This window comes from Fistularia commersonii, chromosome 7 (assembly GCF_037954325.1).
Source record: "Fistularia commersonii isolate RoL2024-O1a breed Wild chromosome 7, RoL_Fcom_v1.0, whole genome shotgun sequence".
Classification (NCBI taxonomy): domain Eukaryota; kingdom Metazoa; phylum Chordata; class Actinopteri; order Syngnathiformes; family Fistulariidae; genus Fistularia; species Fistularia commersonii.
In genome coordinates, this window is record NC_141290.1 from 1,376,745 (window position 1) to 1,400,418 (window position 23,674).

Sequence of the window (23,674 nt, forward strand, 5' to 3'; positions counted from 1 at the left end):
CGGGGAGTTAAGTGGGGAGATTGAGATAGAAGGGAAGGCGCTGAGAAGAAAATGAGATTTTAGGGAACTCAGAGGAAGCTTCGTTCCTGAAAGCGAGGCTTCACGTGGACGAGAGGGAGCACGTGATGGACGTGAAACACCATTTCAGTCATTCATTCATGTATTCATTCGTTCTCCGGAACCGGTTGATCTCCAATCCCGGCTGTCATCGGGTGAGAAGCGAGCGTTCCGTCGCAGGGCGACGAAACGAAGCATACAAGTCTTGGTCTCTTTGGTCAAACGTCACATCGAGATATACAACTTTCACTCACACGTCTGGTTAACTCAGAGTATCCGATGAACCCGCCGCATCCTTTTCGAACTGTCGGATTCGAACCAGCGGCCTCCTAGCTGCGAGGCGGAAAGCGCTAATCGTTGTGCCGTTCTGTATCCCTACAGCGCGAGGACAGAACGCTAGTCAAACAAAGTAGCATTATATTATCACGATGTAGCACGGCATGCTAAGCCCAGACGCACCTCCTAGTTAGAAGACGGAGGAGTCGTGAGTGCCGCTACAGTTTCCCGATCGCCATCGAGTGCTATCATCACAGCAATGCTAATCATTGCGCTAACCGTTGTGCTAACCGTTGCGCCTCTGTTCTGCAAGGACAGAACGGTATCACCTGCTACGATAGATAGTCATATTGGAACATACTAGCATGATATTAGCGCATCTTAGCACGGCGCGCTAAGATGTGCTAAGTCGATACCCTTTCCGTTCCATGTCCAGCGCGATGCTAATCATCGCCACGGCGACACGGCCGGCTGCAAACTCACGGGACAATCAGATCCTTCGTCTTCAGGCGGAGCAGAACTTGTACCTTCCGCCGAAACCGCATTCGGAGTCTGATTACGATGTTTTTTTCTGATTTAAGTCAAATTAAAGAGCGGTTTCTGGGGCTTCGTCAGCATCTTCGTCGTCATCTGCGTCTTTTTTTTTTTTTTTATTCTGCCCGGCAACAGGGATCCCGGCGTCTCATTGATTAACCTCTACGCTTTGAATACCAATGTCCTCTCCCGAGGCCTGGCCAGGGAGCTTTAGTCGGCAAAACGGCTCCTCCCTGACCCTTGACCCCTGACCTCGTCCACCGTGGGCGCCTTTCTTTTTTTTTTTCCGACGGTGAATCCGCCGCAGAACTTGGACTAGTTTATAATCGGCTGTTACTTTAACCCTGGCGGCGCATTTTTTTTTTTTTTTTTTGGCAACTTAATGAAATGGTTAGGAATTCAAAGACGAGATTTAAAGGCCGTCCGGGGTCAAGGTTGGTTCGCAAACACCAAGAAGTATCCTTGCATCTGCAGGCTATTGACATTTCAAAGCATTTGATGTGCTAATCTTCATGAACACCTTGATTTTTCACTAAGTTATAAAAAGGTCACAAAAGCACAGGCGCTATTTCTCTCATGCAGATTCAAATAATTTCCTTAAAAACCAAACAAATACAATAGAAAAGGTCTTTTTAGACGCCCCGATCAAAACCTTTGACTCCCAAACGACATTTGCGGTGCTCTGCAAGGATAAAAAAGTAATATCATAAATATATTTGAATATTATAAGGACAAAAAATATATTTAAAAAATGATAAATATACTGATAATAATAATAAAAGATAATATTGATAGTTATGATTATTATCATCATCAGCGTTAGAGAACTGTGAAAAAATTATAATTTAAAAATAAATTTAAAAAATGAGTAAAAAAAAAAAAAATGTCCATTTGGTGGTTTGGGGTATTGGTGCGAAAACCAAAAATAATATCATAAATTAATAATGATAGTTATGATTATTATCATCATCAGAGTTAGGTAACTGTGGAAAAAAAATGATACATTAAAAATAAATGAAGAAAATGAGTTTTAAAAAAAAATTGTCGATTCAGTGGTTTGGGGTCTTTGCGCGAAAACCAAAAATAATATCATAAATATATTTGCATATTATAAGGACAAAAAAAACATGTTTAAAAAATGATAAATATACTGATAATAATAAAAGATAATAATGATAGTTATGATTATTATCATCATCAGAGTAAGGTAACTGTGGAAAAAAAATGATACATTAAAAATAAATGAAGAAAATTAGTTTAAAAAAAAAAATTGTCGATTCAGTGGTTTGGGGTCTTTGCGCGAAAACCAAAAATAATATCATAAATATATTTGCATATTATAAGGACAAAAAAAAAACATGTTTAAAAAATGATAAATATACTGATAATAATAAAAGATAATAATGATAGTTATGATTATTATCATCATCAGAGTTAGGTAACTGTGGAAAAATGATAAATTTAAAGTAAATAAAAAAATAATAATTAAAAAAAAAAGGCAACACGGTAGTTTGGGGTATTTACGCAAAAACCAAAAATAATATCATTAATATATTTAAACATGATAAGGACAAAAAACATATATAAAAAATGATATATATACTGATAATAATAATGATAATAAAAGATAATAATGAAAGTTACAATTATTATCATCATCAGAGTTAGATAATTGTAAAAAATGATAAATCAAAAAAAAAAAAAAATGGATTTAAAAAAAAAAATGTCGATTCGGTGGTTTGGGGTATTGGTGCGAAAAAAAAAAATAATATCATAAGTATATTTGAATATTATAAGGACAAAAAAATATATTGAAAAAAATGATAAATATACTGATAATAATAATGATAAAAGATAATAATGATAGTTATAATTATCATCATCATCAAAGTTAGATAACTGTGAAAAAATGATAAATTTTAAAAAAAATTGATTAAAAAAAAAAATGTCGATTTCGGTGGTTTGGGGTATTTGCGCGAAAACCAAAAATAATATCATAAATATATTTGAATATTATAAGGACAAAAAAATATATTGAAAAAATTATAAATATACTGATAATAATAATAACAACAGATAATAATGATAGTTATAATTATTATCATCATCAAAGTTAGATAACTGTGAAAAAATGATAAATTAAAAAAAAAAAAAAAAATTGGATAAAAAAAAAAAAAAGACGATTCAGTGTTTGGGATATTTGCGCGAAAACCAAAAAAAATCAAAATTTGATCCAATTTGTACTCCTCAACTGTGAGGCACCACTGCAGAAAATGTCTCGTTTTTATCAGATTTTTTTTTTTTTTTTTCGATATCTCCGGCAAATCGCAATTTCCTAACAGGAATCCTCTAAAGGTGAAGGAACCCTACGAGGAAGCCGTGGCATTTAGACGCTCCTCCGACAACGTCTTTTAACAAGACTCAACGGCGCCATGACATTTCACTCCAAGCATTAATTCAAATACTAATATAGGCGCAATAAGAAACGTCCGCCCGCGGTTTTCCTCCCTTCCTTTCTTTCTTCCCCGTTTTCATTACTGCTTTTGATTAGAAAACGCAAGAAGCGTCTGCGCCGGCCGAAGGAAACCCCGACACAACAGAACGTGGATATTTTTCACGGCGTTTCATCACCTGCAGCAAAGCATAGATATATATATTTATAAAAAAAAAAAAAACGAACAGAGTTCTCGCTGACTCGCGGCCGCTGTCATCAATGTGATGTAAATTACGGATATATAATATCCGCGCGGGATTGAGGGCAGAGCATTTAATTTCAGAAAGGAGAGAGGGTTTTTACTGTGATCAAAACAAAAGAGGGCGGGGCGGAGGTGGCGTTTGATGCCCGAATTAAGCGTTTTCGGGGAGAGAAGATCGGCAGCGGGGCTTTTAAAAGGATTGCCCGATGAAAGCAAAGCTTCCCGTACGTCTGCGGAGGTTCTGAGTGGTCCAGGTCGCGGTGGATTCATGCGGAAGTCTTGTTGTGGTAACTGGACTTGTATGTCTTCACTTGCGGATGTTTCGGCCGCATTTACATTTACAAACTGGGTTTTTTTTAGCCTACAAAATTTCTGATTGATGATCCCGAGGTGGGCGGTCTGGATGGAGTCTCTCCAGTTTCCGAAATCACGTCGGTTGAGTCTTGTGGAAATCTTCTTGTCGTGGTAACTGGACTTGTATGTCTTCACTTGAAGATGTTTCAGCTCTCACCTGAGAGATATCTTCACTTCTAATGACCTGTGGGGAGTTTCCCAATATAACTGCTGGGTTTTGGGCAGGTCTAGGTGATGGTGGCTTGTTGTGTGAATGGAAGAGTTGATCTGCGGGGGGGGGGGGGGGTATGCTAATGAGTTAGCATGAAACATCATCAAGTGAAGACATACAAGTCCAGTTGGCAAGACAAGAAGATTTTGACAAGAAATACAAGTCCAGTTGCCGAGACAAGATTCACCATGACCTGGATGACTGAGAACCTCCAAAGACATGGACTTGTATGTCTTCACTTGAAGACATTTCAACCCTCATTCCAGAAACTCCTTCAGTTCTAATGACCTGTGGGGAGTTTCCGGGGTTGTGGGCGGGCCCAGGTTACAGTGGCTTGTTGTGTGAATGGAAGAGTTGATCTGCGGGGGGGGGGGGGTATGCTAATGAGTTCGCATGAAACATCATCAAGTGAAGACATACAAGTCCAGTTGCCACGACAAGAACATTTCAACAAGAATTCACCGTGACCTGGATGACTGAGAACCTCCACAGACATGGACTTGTTTGTCGTCACTTGAAGACATACAAGTCCAAGTTGATCTGGAGATTTTACTGGGATCGATATCAAGACGGACCAGGACCTTCTGCACCCTCAACACAACCAGGAAAGATCCACCTGAGCCTCTATCCATGTGATACAACAGGTTTCACTCTTTTGTTTAGCTTTACCTTTTCACAGTCCGATCCAGGTCGTCCCCAAAAGTTGCTCCTTTCTCCCCAACGAACGACACCCCGGTTAACTTAACAACACCCTCACGTCTAGTTACTCATAGTGTCCGATGAACCCGCTGGATTACGTTCAGACCGTGGGACTGTCTGGCAGAAAGCGCTACCATTGCGCATTTGTTCTGTATTTGTTGTTCTTCTGTTCCAACAAACGACACCCCCGTTAGCACAACAACCCCCTCAAACCTAGTTTCTGCGGATCGGCTTTTCCATCTACACAACCTAACCTAGACCTACCCAAATCCTGGTGGTGATATTGGGGTAAACTCCCCACAGGTTATTAGAACCGAAGAAGCCTCTGGAATGGGGGCGGAAACATCCTCAATTAAAGGCATACAAGTCCAGTTGCCACAACAAGAAAATTTCCACAAAAGCTTCCCGCGTTTTTTATCGGCCGGATCGGCTTCCGCAGAAAACACCTTCATTCAGGGTAAAAACACAGATCCTGGTAAACGTCGCTAAGCCACAGGTGGATCCAACACGCCGCCCCGTTGGGTAGCCTCGAGATAGCTAATCTGCTGCGGGTCCGAGTTGCGGACAATTTGGTTGGCGCACCAGGACCACAGAACAAGGAGTCCATCAATCACCAACGTTCCATTCGTGGGCTAGCAGCTAGCGGCATTGGGAAGTATGATCGCATGCTAATACTGACGGTAGAGCTAACACAGCAGGTTCACGGTTCAAGCTAACAGGATACAAATAAAAGCTTTAATAGTCATGATGGTTGGTAGATCAAGCCGCGCCCCGCGGGAACCCGCCAATCCTTCACGTTTCCATGCGGCTCCTCGGAAACAACTCGGGTAGAATAAAAACCAAAAAACATAAACAACATAATTGCCATCCCGGGTGGAAACTGCTAGCGTTACCCTAGCAACGCCGCCCTACATTTGGGAGCTAATAAACACCTCAAATGATGGTGTCAACTTTGCACCTGTGAAAAGCGTCGCTAGGAGATATGCTAACACGCTACCCATTAGAGCGTTAGCGACGGGCTAGCCGTGCTAGCTAGTGCTAGCATCCGCTCAGAAACGCCACGGCTTTTCGTCCCTTCCGGTCGGATTACGACCGAAAACGTTGCTGAAACGCGACACCGTGGAAGAAAAGCACCGCCGCCCCCGACCCGCGACACCTGATACTCCGTTAGCGTCGTTCACGTAGCGGCCGACGCTGTTGTAATTGAAGATAAAATGTCAACACAGGGTCATGTGTGTGTGTGTGTGTGTGTGTGTGTGTGTGGACGATGCTATCCGTTGCATTGCAGGGCAAAGGGGCGAATCCTATTGACTCCCCCCGCTAGCCAAGGTCAGGCGTTCGCGCATTTAATGAAGGCTTGGGGCATCTGGACAAAACCAATCACACACACACACACACACACACACACTCCGCTATCTCAAGGAAGCCATGATTGAATTCCCCGGGCATCAAATTATTGATTAGCGGTGACAAAATATACACCTGTAAGAGATACCCAACACACTTCGGACCCCGGCTGAGCGCAAGGGATCTCGACTTTTCAAGCCAGACGAAGGCGAGGGCCGCCGCCGCCGCCGACGACGATAAAAACGTAAACGGCGTGTGAGGGGGGCGACCCCTTCCGCCCGCGGCCTCCGGCGCCACACCCCGCCGAAGTGTAGCCGCTATCTGGGAACGTAACACCGGAGAAGCTGCCGCCTCTTGCAGGAGGAGGCTGCATCCCGCCGTTTCCTCGCCCCGACGGCTATTTATAACCCAACATGGCTCCAGCACTTTATGAATGTCCCGCAGGCGGAGGCCGGCGGCGGCGATGACGGCCTCCAGTACGCCGCCGCCGCCGCCGCCGCCACCGCCGCCGCCGCCTTTTTTCGGTGTGTGTTGTCGTAGGGGCGGCGATAAGGGAAAGGAGGTGGAGGTGGGGAAGGCAGGAGGGCCACCCAAAAAAAAAAAAAAAAAAAAAAACAGCTTGAATGACAAACAACCGACAGTGTGTGGAGCTCTAAGCACACCAAGTTTCACACACACATACACACACACACACACACACACACACACACACACACACTATCATTTGCATCTGCACAATCCACTTTACATAGGACTCTTGTCTGATTGTGATTAACAAAAAACAAAAAACAAAAAAAAAAAAAGGGGGAAAAATAAAAAAAATAATAAATAAAAGTCTCCTCAGCGGAAACCTCTCGGATTTATTTATGTCTTATTTTTAATTTTTTTTTAAAACATTTTTTTCAGAGCTGCCCGTGGAGCAGATAGCCATCTTGCAGATGAATAACATGGCATATGAGGACCACTGCAATAAGACTCAGAACCCCCACGACAAAATAAAGACTATATTAAGACAACATTTTGCATTTTCACCCCCTCACACACACACACACACACACACACACACACACACACACACACCTTACATATATCCCGCACACACACACACACACACACACACACAGATCCCCGCAATCAAATTCGCGGAGACAATTAAATTTGATTAATAGCTCCCCCCCTCTCCAACACACACACACACACACACACACACACTTCCCCGCACCCCAAAAAAGCACAGGGGGGGTCGTTCGCGCGCACACGCACGCGGATAGGGGTGGAAGAAGGCGGAGGAGGAGAAGGAAGGGGGGGGGAAGAGATGGCACGGCGAAAATGTGCATCGATAACGCAAATCTACACGTTGCGTTCATGTTCGCGGGGAGATGCGGGTTTTTTTTACCTGCGTGGGGGGGACGGGGGGACGGTGGACGTTGCGGACTTGCACCATAATTTTAATTTAAATTTTTCCGATCTTTTACAAAATAAAAAAAAAAAAAATTGTAATTGTATTTTCTCCCAGGTGACCCTGAACGCACCAGAGCCACGGAAACACACACATTTCTTATTTCTTTACCTTAAAACTCCCCCCCCCCCCCCCCCCCCGTGGGCTACTCACCTGCGGTCGCCTTCACTGCTGCCGAGCATCCTCACGCATCCCCCCCACCCACCCACCCACCCACTCCCGCAGCAACTCCCACCCGCAAAAAATCAGACGCACTATCTCAAGTCCATCGCCCCGCAATGAGGCGTTCAAAGACCACTTTCAAAAAAAAGGACAGCAAACCATCCGAGTCCCGGTGGAGTTTCTCCCACGACGTACAGGAATGTGATCTTTTTATTTCTTCTCCTTCCGCCGTGGAGCGGGTGACACGCACGCACACGGACACGCGGGGCAAATTCCTCTCCCGGTAACGGAACTCTCCCGGCGCGTCCACGGAGCTGTCCGATAATGAGCGCAGGGGGGAGAAAGAGAGGCAAGAAGGAGACGATCGGCTCCCACGCAGCGTGTTTCTCCAATGCGTGGCGGTTCGTGCGTGAGCCCTGGCGCAGTCTCTCGCTCTCTCTCTCTCTCCACGCACCAACCTTCCCCCCCCCAACACCACCACCACCTCCACCCCCACGCCGCCTTCGCGCTCCACACTGTGACTGGCTGTCGTCACGCTGCGGAGGGAGGGGCGCAACGCCCCCCCCCCCCCCACCCACTCCACGCCCGGTGTCCTGCAACGGGTGCGCGTGCACGTGCGTGGAAGAGGTGTGATACGCGCACACTTTCTTTCTTTCTTTTTTTTTTTTTTTTTTTTAATTTTAATTTTTTTTTTTTTTTTTCCCACGCACAGACTTAACCCGCTCCGCTTGGGATGTGCGTGCACGCGCAGGAAATATATTAAAATAATCCCCGCAAAAAAAAAAAAAAAAAAAAAAAAAAAAAAAAACAACAACAATCTGTCACATGACGTCGCTGTTGCGGCATCAACAAGCTGATGGTAAATAAAGAAATCATATGTTGGGTCTGATGGAGGGCGGGAGCGACCAGAAGACGTCCAGCAGAGGAGCACTTCCTCTTCTGGAGGCCTGGTGGCACTGTGGCTTCTGCAGAAGCAAGGTGCACGCGCATACACACACACACACGCACACACACACACACTCACATATGCGTACACTGGAGTGTGTGGTTGGTATGTGATCCATTGTCCGCGTGTGATTTAAACATCAGAGGTTGCAGGAAGTTAATATTTCACGCAATCATCTGTTTTGTTGTGTGTGTGTGTGTGTGTGTGTGTGTGTGTGTGTTTGCGTCAATGTGGTTTTATTTGACAATAAAAATGAAAAAAAAAAGAGCCCAAGGGTTTGTGTCTTTTCTATACGGAACAGAAAGTAAAATTAGGAAAAATAGATGTATAAGACCAGTAGAAAAATCTCAGTTCCGTACAAATAAATGTAAATAAATGATTTATGTTTATTTATTATAAATCTAATCACATCTACCTCTCGACAGCTGCTGCCTGGATCTTCTTTCTTGTGCTGCTGTTTTATCTGCAGACAAGTCTATCTCAATTATTTTAATGCTCAATTGTAATTTATCATTAAATAATAATAATAATAATAATAATAACAATAGGGTGAATGGTATGTCTATGTTTAGCCACTGTGATGATTATTATACATAGGGATGATAAGCTACATAAATAAAGTAACAACAACAATGCGACTATAACGATGACGACAATGATAATATAATATAATAATAATAATAATAATAATAATAATAATAATAATAATAATAACAATAATAATAATATCAAGTCTGCCTCTTGACACAAACAACCATTCACCCCCTCATTTAGCCGTTATACACTAAACATTGCTAACGTTATTATTATGATTACAATGATGATGATGATAGCAATTATGATAATCAAAATATTAACATTTATTATTACTAATATTATTATTATAAAAATGATGATAATAATAAGATGAAAATAAGAAGAATAGGTATTATTATCAACTGATAACAATACGAATAATAGTTATTATTATTTTTGTTATTTTTATTTATTTTCTTCTTACGATTATTATCATTATTATAAGTGTTATAATAATGTTAATATTAATAATTATAATAAATATTTGTTATTTATAAATAATTATTAATAATGATAATAATTATTATTTGTAATATTATCATTATTATTATTATTTTTTTAATGATTAATACCAGTATACGTATGTGCCAGCAACCATGTTTGCTTTGCTAATACCGGTGCTGTTTTGCTAAAATAAGATGCTAATTGTGCGTATCGGATCTCAAAGCCGGTTCGAAGTGAAAAATCGTGTCCTGGTTCGAGGAAGGGCGGGAAAGTCTCCGAATGTAGCCGTGTTTTTTGCAGATTTTACCAGGCAGGCTACAAAAACCTACATATTGACATAATATACGGCCACATTTTTCAAACTGCTAATCATTGGACATCCAATTTTGCTCGATTTTAATCAGCGTTACGACGCGATCACCTCGCTAACGATCAAACGGAAGCGAAGCGTTCAGGGTTGATCTCTAATTACCGGAAATTATCGGACGTTTTAACGTCCAGTCGCCGAACGTAACCTCTTCCTAAAGAGAATTATCCTTCTAACCTTAAACCTTCGGTTTGATAGGAGCCACAAGAAAAACAGAAGCTTTAGCATCGCCGCGCGGTTAGCAGAATGAAATAACCGCTGTATCTCGGTGACATTTCGATGCGCCGGTTCTGTTAAATTCCAGCGTCTATCTCCTTCTTCTGTCTGTGAGCTTTTTATTTATTTATCTTTTTTTTTTTTTTTCTACACAGACCCTCAGAGCAAATTAAGCCTTTCAGGCGGCGCGGCTACATGTGAATGTCATCGGCGTTAGCTCGCGAGACGCCTTGAGTTCTGAGCGTCGTCGACGGCGTTGTCGGATTAGCCCGACGAAAAACTGGGTAAACGCCATAAACACGTCAGCGGGCGACCAAAAGGACGGACGCGGGAAATTAAATAAACGCCACGGAAAAAACACGCCGATCAAGACTTTACATAAACAATCCGGTGATGTACCGTGGAGAGCGACGCAGATAAAAATGATTTAAACCACCAGATAAATTAATGTAAATTCCAATAAACGCATGAGAGGAAAAAAAATGAAAGTAGATAAATATAATGGCAAATTATTATAATAAAAATGGTTGGCTCATTTTTATAGTTTTAAAAAATACAGATTATATAATACTTTACGGAGTTTTTTTATTTATTTTTTTTATTTTTTGGAATTGTATTTATTTATATTTTTTTTTACTTGGATTTTGTCTTGCTGCTAAACAATTTGCTAAGTATGGCGTCATTATCATCGTCTCATCATTAAAAAATTCAGAAAAATCTTTTATTCTTCTTGCTAATTTTAGCCAGTTCAGTCACGCTTGCAGCATAAACGTTCAGCATGTTAGCTTCCTAGCCCAAGTTAAGCATCATAATGTTAGCCTCGTAGCTTAGCTGATAGCTAAGTCTTTTCACAAGTCAAGTCCTTTGTTATCACTCACCGAGTAGCATCTCACGACTTTGGCATCATAATGTTAGCCTACTAGCTTAGCTGCAAAATCAAGTCTTTGCTGTTAACCAAAACAGGTGCAATGACGCTAAACAGAACAAAAGCATCGGATTAGCTGATAGCTCAGTCCCTTCACAGGTCAAGTACTCTGTTATCACTCACCGAGTAGCATCTGGCCACTTTGGCATTATCATGTTAGCATGTTAGCATCGTAGCCCAAGTTAAGCATCATAATGTTAGCCTCTTAGTTTAGCTAATAGCCAAGTCTTTTCAAAGGTCAAGGCCTCTGTTATCACTGATTGAGTAGCATCTTTCAACTCATGCATCATAATGTTAGCATGTTAGCCTCCTAGCCCAAGTTAAGCATCATAATGTTAGCCTCCTGGCTTAGCTGATAGCTAAATCTTTTCACAGGTCAAGTACTCTGTTATCACTCACCGAGCAGCCTCTCCCAACTTTGGTATTATAATGTTAGCATGTTAGCCTCCTAGCCGAAGTTAAGCATTATAATGTTAGCCTCCTAGCTTAGCTCATAGCCAAGTCTTTTCACAGGTCAAGCCCCCCGTTATCACTCACACCATTGGACGTAAGTCATATCAATCAAATTTTTTGTTTATTTCTACTGCGTTTAGCACAGTTGTTTTAGCAATCCAATGGAGAAAAAAAAAAGGAAAAACGTCAGATGATTGAAAAAGCAGCCGTCTTCGCAACGCCTTTTTTTTTTGTTTTTCTCAACGCCGTTACATTACGCACCGGCTGTGACATTAAACAATAAACTTTTTGGGGGGAGAATTAACGTCTGGAAAATATTAGTTTCGCAGACGTTCATCATCTCCGTGCTCGACGAGATGAACCGACCATTATCCGCCGCGTTAGCATCGGTGATTTAATGCGTCGCGGCGACGCGAGATGAATGGGACCTGCAGGAGACGAGATGAAAATAAGAAGGAACGAGACCCGACGGGATTCGTGTCAGGAGAGGGACATGGCGAGTTCACGTCCTGTTTTTATATTAAAAAAAAAAAAAAAAAAAAAGAAGCCGCAAACAACAACGTGGGTAACAATGGATACGCGGCCATGCCGCAGGCTTTGAAAGCACGCTATCAATAAATAATTTGCTCTGCCGAGCGCCTCGACCCCCCGGCACGCACACTTGAAGGATGTCTGTCACAGAAATACGCTGGACTGCGGAAAATAAAAAATAAGAAAAATGAAATAAAATTAAAAAATGCCATTAGCTATATCATTCCCTTTGCATTTTTTTTTTTTTTTTTAATTTTTCTTATTTTTTTTTTTTTCCACCTGTGAGGTAAAATGGGAATTTTAATTGGATCTTGCTAACAGCGCAGATCATGCAGAAAAGGAATTGTGAGGTTAGCAAGCATCCTGTCATGTTACTGGTTTATTAAACTAAAAACATGTTTGAACAATTAAGAAATTATCATTATTATTATCTCATCAATTACATCAATAAAACTACAACTAATGATAAAAAATAGAATTACATACATAAAATTAAAATGTAGTTAGATGGAGAAATTTTAATAATTAAAATGTCAATATAAATAATTGATATGTATTTCAATTAAATATTCAAATAGGTTTTACATTGTTAATAATTAATACAATATGAATAATTAATCATAATATTAATATGATTAGCTAATTTATTGATTAAAATATTACATAGATGTATCTATCCTTAAAAAAATCTATATATTGTCTTCATCATATTAATAACACTGTCGAAAAATATTTTAAATATAACATAATTATTATTACTATTATTATCATGAATCATAATAATAACAGTAACAATACTACTACTACTACTAATAATAATAATAATAATAATAATAATAACAATGATAACAATGGTAATCGTTAATATTATATGATATTATATATAATAATAAAATAATATAACAATATAATATTATTACACTTATTTAGTATATTTATTATCATATTATTAATAAATTCCTACTCATAATAAAAATGATTGATAATAACTATAATAATAATAATACTAATTTAATATCTCTTTTGTTTGTGTTTTTTGTGCGTCATTAGTTTGTTGCTGCGGAAGCGGATTTATTTACCATATAATTCTGGGGCTGCGCGAAACATGCAAGCTGGGGGGGGATTTTTTTATAGATCAATTTCTTTTTTCATTTATGAACAAACAAACACAACGCAACCGAAACAAGAAAACAAGGCAACGGCGGAGGCCGTCCGGCGCGTCATCCGAGCGCCACTTCGTTCATTCATTCATTGCAAATCCCAGGCAAATATATGAAACATATATTGCTATTTTTGCAGAGTGATATCCATCCTGCTGCTATTGCATTATGAATTATAGACTGACTTTTATGCCGTTAAATACATCTCATTTTCTCAGTTTGCTATTGTGTGCTGTGACTCAATGACGGTACAGAAAACTCTGCTGCTACTCACAATATTTAAGTTCAAATGACATAAGTTTATGTATTTCAAGTGTTAAATCTGTCATCCTTTCACCTCAGTACCGGTCCGTTGTATCTGCGTGCGTTTTAAACTCAATAGTTTGTTAGTTTACCGTGCACTTTAAGTGGAAGTGATAAAACATCTTCACCCTCTCATTCACACGTTGTATCCTGAAAAACAAGTGTTCACATTTCGAGACGGACAAACATTCACTCATTCATTGAGGAGTCAAATAATCACCCTGTCATTCACACGTCATGTAAAAGCAGTCGACCGTTCGCTCATTCATTCACTTACACATCAGGGAATCCGTGCAACCGTACATTCATTCATTCATACATCATGCAGAGACACGAAAACACCCATGCATTCATTCATTTGTCATCATAGAGACACAAAATCATTCACTCACTCATTCACGTGTTACATACAGAGACTATAGAGACTGTTCACCCTGTCAACTAGAATGATTCACCCTCTCATTCACATGTTGATACAAACATGCAACCGTTCACCCTCTCATTAACATGTATTTAAACATATGACCATTCACCCTCTCATTTACGTGTTGTATATAAACATGCAACTGTTCCTCCTCTCATTCACATGTTGTATGAAAACATGTAACCATTCACCCTCTCATTTGTATGTTGATACAAACATGCAACCATTCACCCTCTCATTCACATGTATTTAAACATGCAACCGTTCACCCTCTCATTCACATGTTTTGTATAAACATGCAACCGTTCACCCTCTCATTCACATGTTTTTAAACATGCAACCATTCACCCCCACATTCACATGTATTTAAACCTACGACTATTTACCCTCTCATTCACATGTTGATACAAACACACAGCCATTCACATGTATTTAAACATGCAACCATTCATCCTCTAATTCACATGTTGTATATAAACATGTAACCTTTTCCCCTACTCATTCACATGTTTTTAAACATGTAACCATTCACCCCCACATTCACATGTATTTAAACATACGACTATTTACCCTGTCATTAACATGTATTTAAACATATGACCATTCACCCTGTCATTCCCATGTTGATAAGAACACGCGACCATTCACCCTCTCATTCACATGTTGATATAAACATGTAACCATTCACCCCCACATTCACATGCATTTAAACATACGACTATTCACCCTCTCATTCACATGTTAATACAAACACACGGCAATTCACATGTATATAAACATGCAACCATTCACCCTCTCATTAACATGTATTTGAACATATGACCATTCACCCTCTCATTCACATGTTGATATAAACATGCAACCGTTCACCCTCTCATTAACATGTATTTGAACATATGACCATTCACCCTCTCATTCACATGTTGATATAAACATGCAACCATTCCTCCTCTCATTCCCATGTTGTATTTAAACATGTAACCATTCCTCCTCTCATTCACGCAGCTGGAAATATTCAAGGTCTTTCTGACGCGTGAATGAGAGGGTGAATGTTGGAAAGCGTCTCCATCGAGCCTGAGCGCGGCGTTAGCGCTGCACATGATGAACGAGTGAACGCATCCCTTTTTTAAATAGTGGCTTTGCAGCGGTGGTGATGCTCTTTAGCGTTTCAACGAGCCCCCCCTCGTCCTCGCATCAGCGGTTTCATTTCCGCTCGTGTGCCTTTTGACGAACTCCTCGTGTTGGAAAACGGGAGATCCCACTCAAGTTTAATTCGTTTTCTCCTTTAGCCCGAGCGAAATTTCGTCGCCGGGAACGTACAACCTGCCTCCGTGGCGAAAACGGAATTCGAATCGACCCCGAAGTGAACAGCCGGCGGAAATTGAGCCGGGGACGCCGGATCCGATGGCAATTTCTTGAAAACACAAAGACGTGCTAGCTTTAGCCGCGATAGCCGCTCACCTGGTACACTGCGTTATTCATGTATTCGTGCAAACTCTGACTGAAATACAAGCTTTCCAGGGAATGGCCTGTGTCCTTTATCTCACTCTGAAATGATACAGGCTGAGGAAAGAAATATGAAATGTATCGCCGGCATAATGTTGAGTGCACGGCGAGCAAATAACACATGGATCGACCACATGGGCAACATCGACAGGAACTCAGGCTACTCAGGTAAGTTCACACCGTCCGGCTCATCGATCTACAGCGATCAAGACATATGTATGATTTAAACATGAATATGTGGGCGCATGTTGGTGTGAGAGAGGAGGTTACAGAGAATTAGGTTAGATGGAGAAAGTTGAATTGCTGTGGCAACGCCTGAAAAGCCAAAAGGAAAAAAAAAAAAAATGCGATTGTTAAGTATCTATCTATTTATCTATTTAGCTAAGTAGCTGGTCCACTATCTATTTGGCTAGCTAGCTAAGTAGCTAGTTGACTATCTATCTATCTATCTATCTATCTATCTATCTATCTAGATAGCGACTTAGCTAGGTAGCCAGCTATCTGGCTTGCTAGCTTGCTTGTAACCTAGCTAAGTCGCTAGTCCACTATCTATCTATATATCTGGCTAACTAGCTAAGGAGCTAGTTGACCATCTCTCTCTCTCTCTCTCTCTCTCTATCTGTCTATCTATCTATCTATCTATCTATCTATCTATCTATCTATCTATCTATCTATCTATCTATCTATCTATCTATCTAAATAGCGACTTAGCTAGGTAGCCAGCTATCTGGCTTGCTAGCTTGCTTGTAACCTAGCTAAGTCGCTAGTCCACTATCTATCTATATATCTGGCTAACTAGCTAAGGAGCTAGTTGACCATCTCTCTCTCTCTCTCTCTCTCTCTATCTGTCTATCTATCTATCTATCTATCTATCTATCTATCTATCTATCTATCTATCTATCTATCTATCTATCTATCTATCTATCTATCTAAATAGCGACTTAGCTAGGTAGCCAGCTATCTAGCTAGCTAGCGATCTAGCTAGCTTGATACCTAGCTAAGTTGCTAGTCCACTATCTATCTATCTGGCTAGCTAGCTAAGTAGCTAGTCCACTATCTATCTGGCTAGCTAGCTAAGTAGCTAGTTGACTATCTATCTATCTATCTATCTATCTATCTATCTATCTATCTATCTATCTATCTATCTAGATAGCGACTTAGCTAGGTAGCCCATTATCTATCTAGCTAGCTAGCTGGTTACCCAGCTAAGTTGCTAGTCCACTATCTATCTGGCTAGCTAGCTAAGCAGCTAGTTGACCATCTCTCTCTCTCTCTATCTATCTATCTATTGACACTCATATATATGTATATTTATATGCCATTGTTTCATAAATATATAAATATATTTATGTGAGCACACGTATGCATCCATATATATATATTTCGATTCATGCATTTGAAACATAACACCATTTTATCCATCTAACGATCATCATATATATGTATAATGATTTGTTCATTTAAAGTATATAAAAATACATAATATCCACATAATGACTAGATTTAATATCTATGCATGTATTCATTTATATACTATATCATTTTTGGACAATATAAAATAAAAATTAGAAAATATATATATTTAAGGTACGTAAATATACACACATATGTGTGCATGTATATATACTTACATGTATAAATGTCTCTATGTATTTGAAACAAAAACTGCATACGTATAGGTATAGGTACAGGTATAAACATACAATTATACTTCTTTTTTATGAATATTTACTTAACAATGGCAGTGGATGTAAAAAAAAAAAACAGGGATTATGAATGCATGAGGCCCCCGAGCACAAAACCCCAGAAAGCATTATAAATTTAAAAGGCGAAGCAGGGACTTACCTGGATATCAGCAAAAAGAATACTAAAATATCAGCAAAAAGACAAAAAAAATAGTAAAAAACCACCAGGAAATCAGCACCTTCTGGCCAAAGCTTAAAAAATAATAATCTGAAGAAAAGCCAGAATGCGCAACAATGAGACAGATCTTATGTTTGGAAATGTAACAACTCAATATTCATATCAATCGAACAATATGAGACCATTTCACTGAGTCGTCAAACAATTAGCATCTTCGGAAAATGACAAACTGTTATTTCATTTAATTGACCAAATAGCTACGAGGAAGGGATGTGGATTGACCGAGAACACACTCTTTATTTCCAGGTCCTAAAACCTTTTCGGGAACCGTGTTGGAACCAGGAACGTGGACCTCAGGTCCTAGAACGTGGCGTGACGTAGGTGCTTGCTGATTGGTGGACCTCGTAAGCCACAACCCCAACCATTTTTAACCAATATCATTGCTAAAAACAGTTGCAACAATGGATGAAGACGTCAGAGCTCTTCCGTTAGCTCAAGGCTAACGGCTAACGGCGAACAGGGTTCTTCCCGCGGCAAAGCAGCACAGGTTTCCCTTACCGTCCCTTACGTCCCTTGGAGGAAGCTAGTTCCTGGAACCGTTCCTGGAACTCGACTATCTGAAAGTGGCTAACGCTAGCTTACGTCCCTTGGAGGAAGCTAGTTCCCGGAACCGTTCCTGGAACTTGGCTATCTGAAAGTGGCTAACGCTAGCTTACGTCCCTTGGAGGAAGCTAGTTCCCGGAACCGTTCCTGGAACTCGGCTATCTGTAAGTGGCTAACGCTAGCTTACGTCCCTTGGATAAAGCTAGTTCCCGGAACCGTTCCTGGAACTCGGCTATCTGAAGGTGGCTAACGCTAGCTTATGTCCCTTTGAGGAAGCTAGTTCTTGGAACTCGGCTATCTGAAAGTGGCTAACGCTAGCTTACGTCCCTTGGAGGAAGCTAGTTCTTGGAACTCGGCTATCTGAAAGTGGCTAACGCTAGCTTACCTCCCTTGGAGGAAGCTAGTTCTTGGAACTCGGCTATCTGAAAGTGGCTAACGCTAGCTTACCTCCCTTGGAGGAAGCTAGTTCTTGGAACTCGGCTATCTGAAAGTGGCTAACGCTAGCTTACGTCCCTTGGAGGAAGCTAGTTCCCGGAACCGTTCCTGGAACTCGGCTATCTGAAAGTGGCTAACGCTAGCTTATGTCCCTTGGAGGAAGCTAGTTCCCGGAACCGTTCCTGAAACTCGGCTATCTGAAAGTGGCTAACGCTAGCTTACGTCCCTTGGAGGAAGCTAGTTCCCGGAACCGTTCCTGGAACTCGGCTATCTGAAAGTGGCTAACGCTAGCTTACGTCCCTTGGATAAAGCTAGTTCCTGGAACTCGGCTATCTGAAAGTGGCTAACGCTAGCTTACGTCCCTTTGGGGAAGCTAGTTCCTGGAACCGTTCCCGGAACTTGGCTATCTGAAAGTGGCTAACGCTAGCTTACGTCCCTTGGATAAAGCTAGTTCCTGGAACCGTTCCCGGAACTCGGCTATCTTAAAGTGGCTAATGCTAGCTTACCTCCCTTGGAGGAAGCTAGTTCTTGGAACTCGGCTATCTGAAAGTGGCTAACGCTAGCTTACGTCCCTTGGAGGAAGCTAGTTCTTGGAACTCTGCTATCTGAAAGTGGCTAACGCTAGCTTACGTTCCTTGGAGGAAGCTAGTTCCCAGAACCGTTCCTGAAACTCGGCTATCTGAAAGTGGCTAACGCTAGCTTACGTCCCTTGGAGGAAGCTAGTTCCCGGAACTGTTCCTGAAACTCCGCTATCTGAAAGTGGCTAACGCTAGCTTACGTCCCTTGGAGGAAGCTAGTTCCCGGAACCGTTCCTGGAACTCGGCTATCTGAAAGTGGCTAACGCTAGCTTACGTCCCTTTGAGGAAGCTAGTTCCTGGAACCGTTCCCGGAACTTGGCTATCTGAAAGTGGCTAACGCTAGCTTACGTCCCTTGGATAAAGCTAGTTCCTGGAACCGTTCCCGGAACTCGGCTATCTTAAAGTGGCTAATGCTAGCTTACCTCCCTTGGAGGAAGCTAGTTCTTGGAACTCGGCTATCTGAAAGTGGCTAACGCTAGCTTACGTCCCTTGGAGGAAGCTAGTTCTTGGAACTCGGCTATCTGAAAGTGGCTAACGCTAGCTTACGTCCCTTGGAGGAAGCTAGTTCTTGGAACTCTGCTATCTGAAAGTGGCTAACGCTAGCTTACGTCCCTTGGAGGAAGCTAGTTCCCGGAACCGTTCCTGAAACTCGGCTATCTGAAAGTGGCTAACGCTAGCTGCTTTTGTTTACCGAACAACAGAAAGGAACAGTAGACTGGATTGTGAGGTCGCTACGTATCTGCAGAAGGAACACCTGAAGGCGACGTAGCTGCGGACATTCGTTATGCTCGGTTTGTTTTGCCCCCCCAAAAATCCATCCGGCCCAATTATCCGCCGCCCGCATTTTTTATTTTTCCAAGTCGACAACAAGGACACATCCGTGTGAGGCTTCCGCTAAAACCCGTCCCGTTTGGCCGTGTCAATGTTTTGATTTCTTGCCGGCCCTTTGGACTTTTGAAGGCGAAAAGCAAAAAAAAAAAACTTTCAGAGAAGGCAGGTGTCAAGGTAATCAAGCGGCAGACACACTGAACGCAGTAATTGTACCGCCGAGAGTCGTACTCTTGACAGCGACCACCCGTATTCTCTCCGTCCACCGGGTAGATAACACCCATTTCCAAAAGGTTTTGGCGTCCGTGAGCGATGGCGGAGCGGCGCCGATCAATCTTGGCCACTCGGCGACTTTCTGAGCGTTTTATCAGTGCCTCCCTAAAAGCTCGTTTTACGCGATGCGTGTCTGTTTTCACAATATTTAACAGTAAAAATAGTTGGGACGCGTCGGCCGCCGTGGAAACATGTTGGAAGAATTGAACTGCGGCGTCTCTTTCTAGCTTCTCATCACTAGCATTCATTCATTCGTTCCCGTTTTTGTCTGTGTGCATTCAACTGTTGTTGAAATAACAGCGTTCACTTGGTGTTTATCGGTAAGTTCTCACATATTCTTTGCTTTTCAATTAATTTTTCACCTTTTTACATGTTAACCTGCTCTGCTTGGTTTATTTTTTGTGTGCAAACTACAGAAAGTGACCATTCACTCATTCATTCACGCGTCAAACGGAGACGTACAACAATTCACTCATACATTCGCAAGTTATTTATCGAGACGTACAATTATTTGCCAGATAGAAGGCGTAAAACCATTCAGACGTCATATAGAGACAAATACAGTCGCCCGTTCATTCACGCGTCATGTAAAGATATATAACCATTCATCCATTCATTCACATGTTATTATCAGTAACCGACAAATATTCACTCATTCATTCACGCATCATATAGAGACATTAAACTATTCATCCACTTATTCATTCAAATGTTATTTATTGTGACATACAATCATTCACTCATTCATTCACATGCCAGACAGGGGTACAACCATTCATACGTCATATAGAGGCAAAAATACATTCACCCATTCATTCACATGTCTTATATAGTAATCGCAAAACGTCTACTCTCTAATTCATGTGCCATATGTAGTCACTGAAAAATATTGGCTCATTCATTCATTCATGTGTCATATAGAGGTGTAAAACCATTCATACATCATATATAGACAAAAACATTCACTTACTCATTCCTGTGTCTTATATAGTGACCGAAAAACATTTATGCATTCATTCATGTGTCATATATAGACGTAATATTATCCACTCGTTCATTCACACGCCAGAATGTGGCATTCAACCATTTATATTTTACATATTTACATGAAGCCATTCATTCACATGTAAAATAGAGACGTCCAACCATTCACTCGTTATACAGGCATAAAATAATTTACTCACTCATTCACATGACATATAGAAACATACAACCGTTCATGCAACCATACAGACCAAGAGTCATACAACATACATGCAGTCATGGATATACATTAAACCATCCACTCATTCATTCATATGTCATACAGATTTGTACGACCATTCATGCATTCATAATATATAGATATAAAACCATTCACTCACTCATTCACATGGCATACATATATATAGTAACAGACAAACATTCACTCATTCATATGTCATATAGATGCATGCAACCATTCATATACAGAGATAAATAACCATTCACTCATTCATTCACATCATACATATTTGTACAGTCATACATTCATCATATATAGACATAAAACCATTCACTCACTCATCCATGCATCATATAAATACAAACAACTATTCACTCATTCACATGTCACACAGATTTGTACATTCATCATTTATAGATATAACCCCGTTCACTCACTCATTCACATGTCATATATATATAGAGATAAATAACCGTTCGCTCCTTCATTCGCATGTTGTATATAGTAACAGACAAACATTCACTCATTCATATGTCATATAGACGCATGCAACCATTCATTCAAAGATTCATACAAAGATTCATACATTCATAATACATAGATATAAAACCATTCTTTCACTCATTCATATGTCATATAGACGCATGCAACCATTCATTCAAAGATTCATGCAACTATACATGCATTCATGTATAGACATAAAACCATTCATTCACTCATTAGCATGTCATATATAGAGATATAAAACCATTCACTCATTCATTCACATGTCATACAGATTTGTAAAAACATTCATACATTCATAATATATAGATATAAAACCATTCTTTCACTCATTCACATGTTATTTATAGTAACAGACAAACATTCACTCATTCACATGTCATATAGATGCATGCAACCATACAGACAAAGATTCATACAACGTACATGCAGACATGTATATACATAAAACCATTCATTCACTCATTAGTATGTCATATATATAGAGATAAACTACCATTCACTCATTCACATGTCATACAGATTTGTACAAACATTCATACACTCATAATATATAGATATAAAACCATTCACTCACTCATTCATGCATCATATTAAGACAAACAACCATTCACTCGTTCACATGTCACATGGTCACATGTCGCATGCAACCATTCACTCATCATATTGACATAAAATCATTCACTCACTCATTTACATGTCATATGTTGAGGTAAATAGAAAATCCATCTTATAGAGATATAACCATTCACTCATTCATCAGAAAGACATAAAACCAACCGTTCACTCATTCATTCACACGCCAGAATGAGGCATTCAACCATTCATTCACATCATATGTAAACAAACAATAACGCACTCATTCCTGCACCATTTATAGACATAAAACCATTCACGTGTTCGATGTGGACGTCTCAAAATGAAAGATCTGTGAAGCTGATGTGAGGTGGTGAGAAGGTAAGAGGTCAGAGGTCAAACCTTGGAGGAAGTGGTTTCCCCTGCTTATCATGCCAAGACACCCCGAGAAGCAATTTAAGAGATAGTAAGAGGAAAAAAAAAAAAGCGCGAGTAGGAAGAGTAAACCGAGCCGTTTACACATTAAAGGTTAAACTTTCCGCGCGTCGACGCGTCGGCCTCCGTGACGAACGATGCGGCAGATATGGAGGAGAAGTTTCCGGTTTAAAAAAAATAAAAATAAATAAAGGGGAGTCAAATCTGGGCAAAAAAAAAAAATCTCAACTCCTTTGGCTCAGGTGGTTTTTATTCATCTATTTCATTTTATTTTTACCAGAAATCTCTTCTCAGGTCATTTATGCGGCCAAGAGAAGGTTAAACTTAACTAATAATAATCATAATAATGAGAAAAAATATGACGTAATAAAATATATTTTTTTATATTCACACAAACGCTAGTATGAATATGTGTATTTAAACATATAAATATAATGATGGTCATGTATGTATGTGTTTGTATACATATGTATTCATCACAGGTATTTGTGTATACGTGTGAATATCTGTATTTAAATATGTAAATGTTTGTGCATTTATATATAGATGCATTATGTAATTAGCAATTTTAATAAGATAATAATAATGTATGTGTATTTGTGTGAATATATGCGTGCATTTATGTATTATTATTACAAATATTATTATTACTTATATATATATGCATGTTTATATGTGTATATGAATTTATTTGTATTTTATATGTGTACACACACACACAGTTTGGGT

The 23,674-nt window shown here is 40.2% G+C and overlaps 1 protein-coding gene across 3 annotated transcripts in view; it reads right to left on the reverse strand.

Annotated features, from left to right (window-relative positions):
- lingo1a (leucine rich repeat and Ig domain containing 1a) overlaps positions 1 to 23,674 on the reverse strand; it is a 195,304-nt gene that overhangs the window by 26,673 nt on the left and 144,957 nt on the right. The window contains exon 1 of one of the 3 annotated variants that reach the window (XM_086149065.1): positions 7,787 to 7,840. The exons of the other annotated variants lie outside the window; for them this stretch is intronic. The gene's annotated coding sequence lies outside the window, so the exon portion shown is untranslated. Of the gene's footprint in view, positions 1 to 7,786; positions 7,841 to 23,674 lie in introns of those variants that run through there. 3 annotated transcript variants of the gene reach the window in all.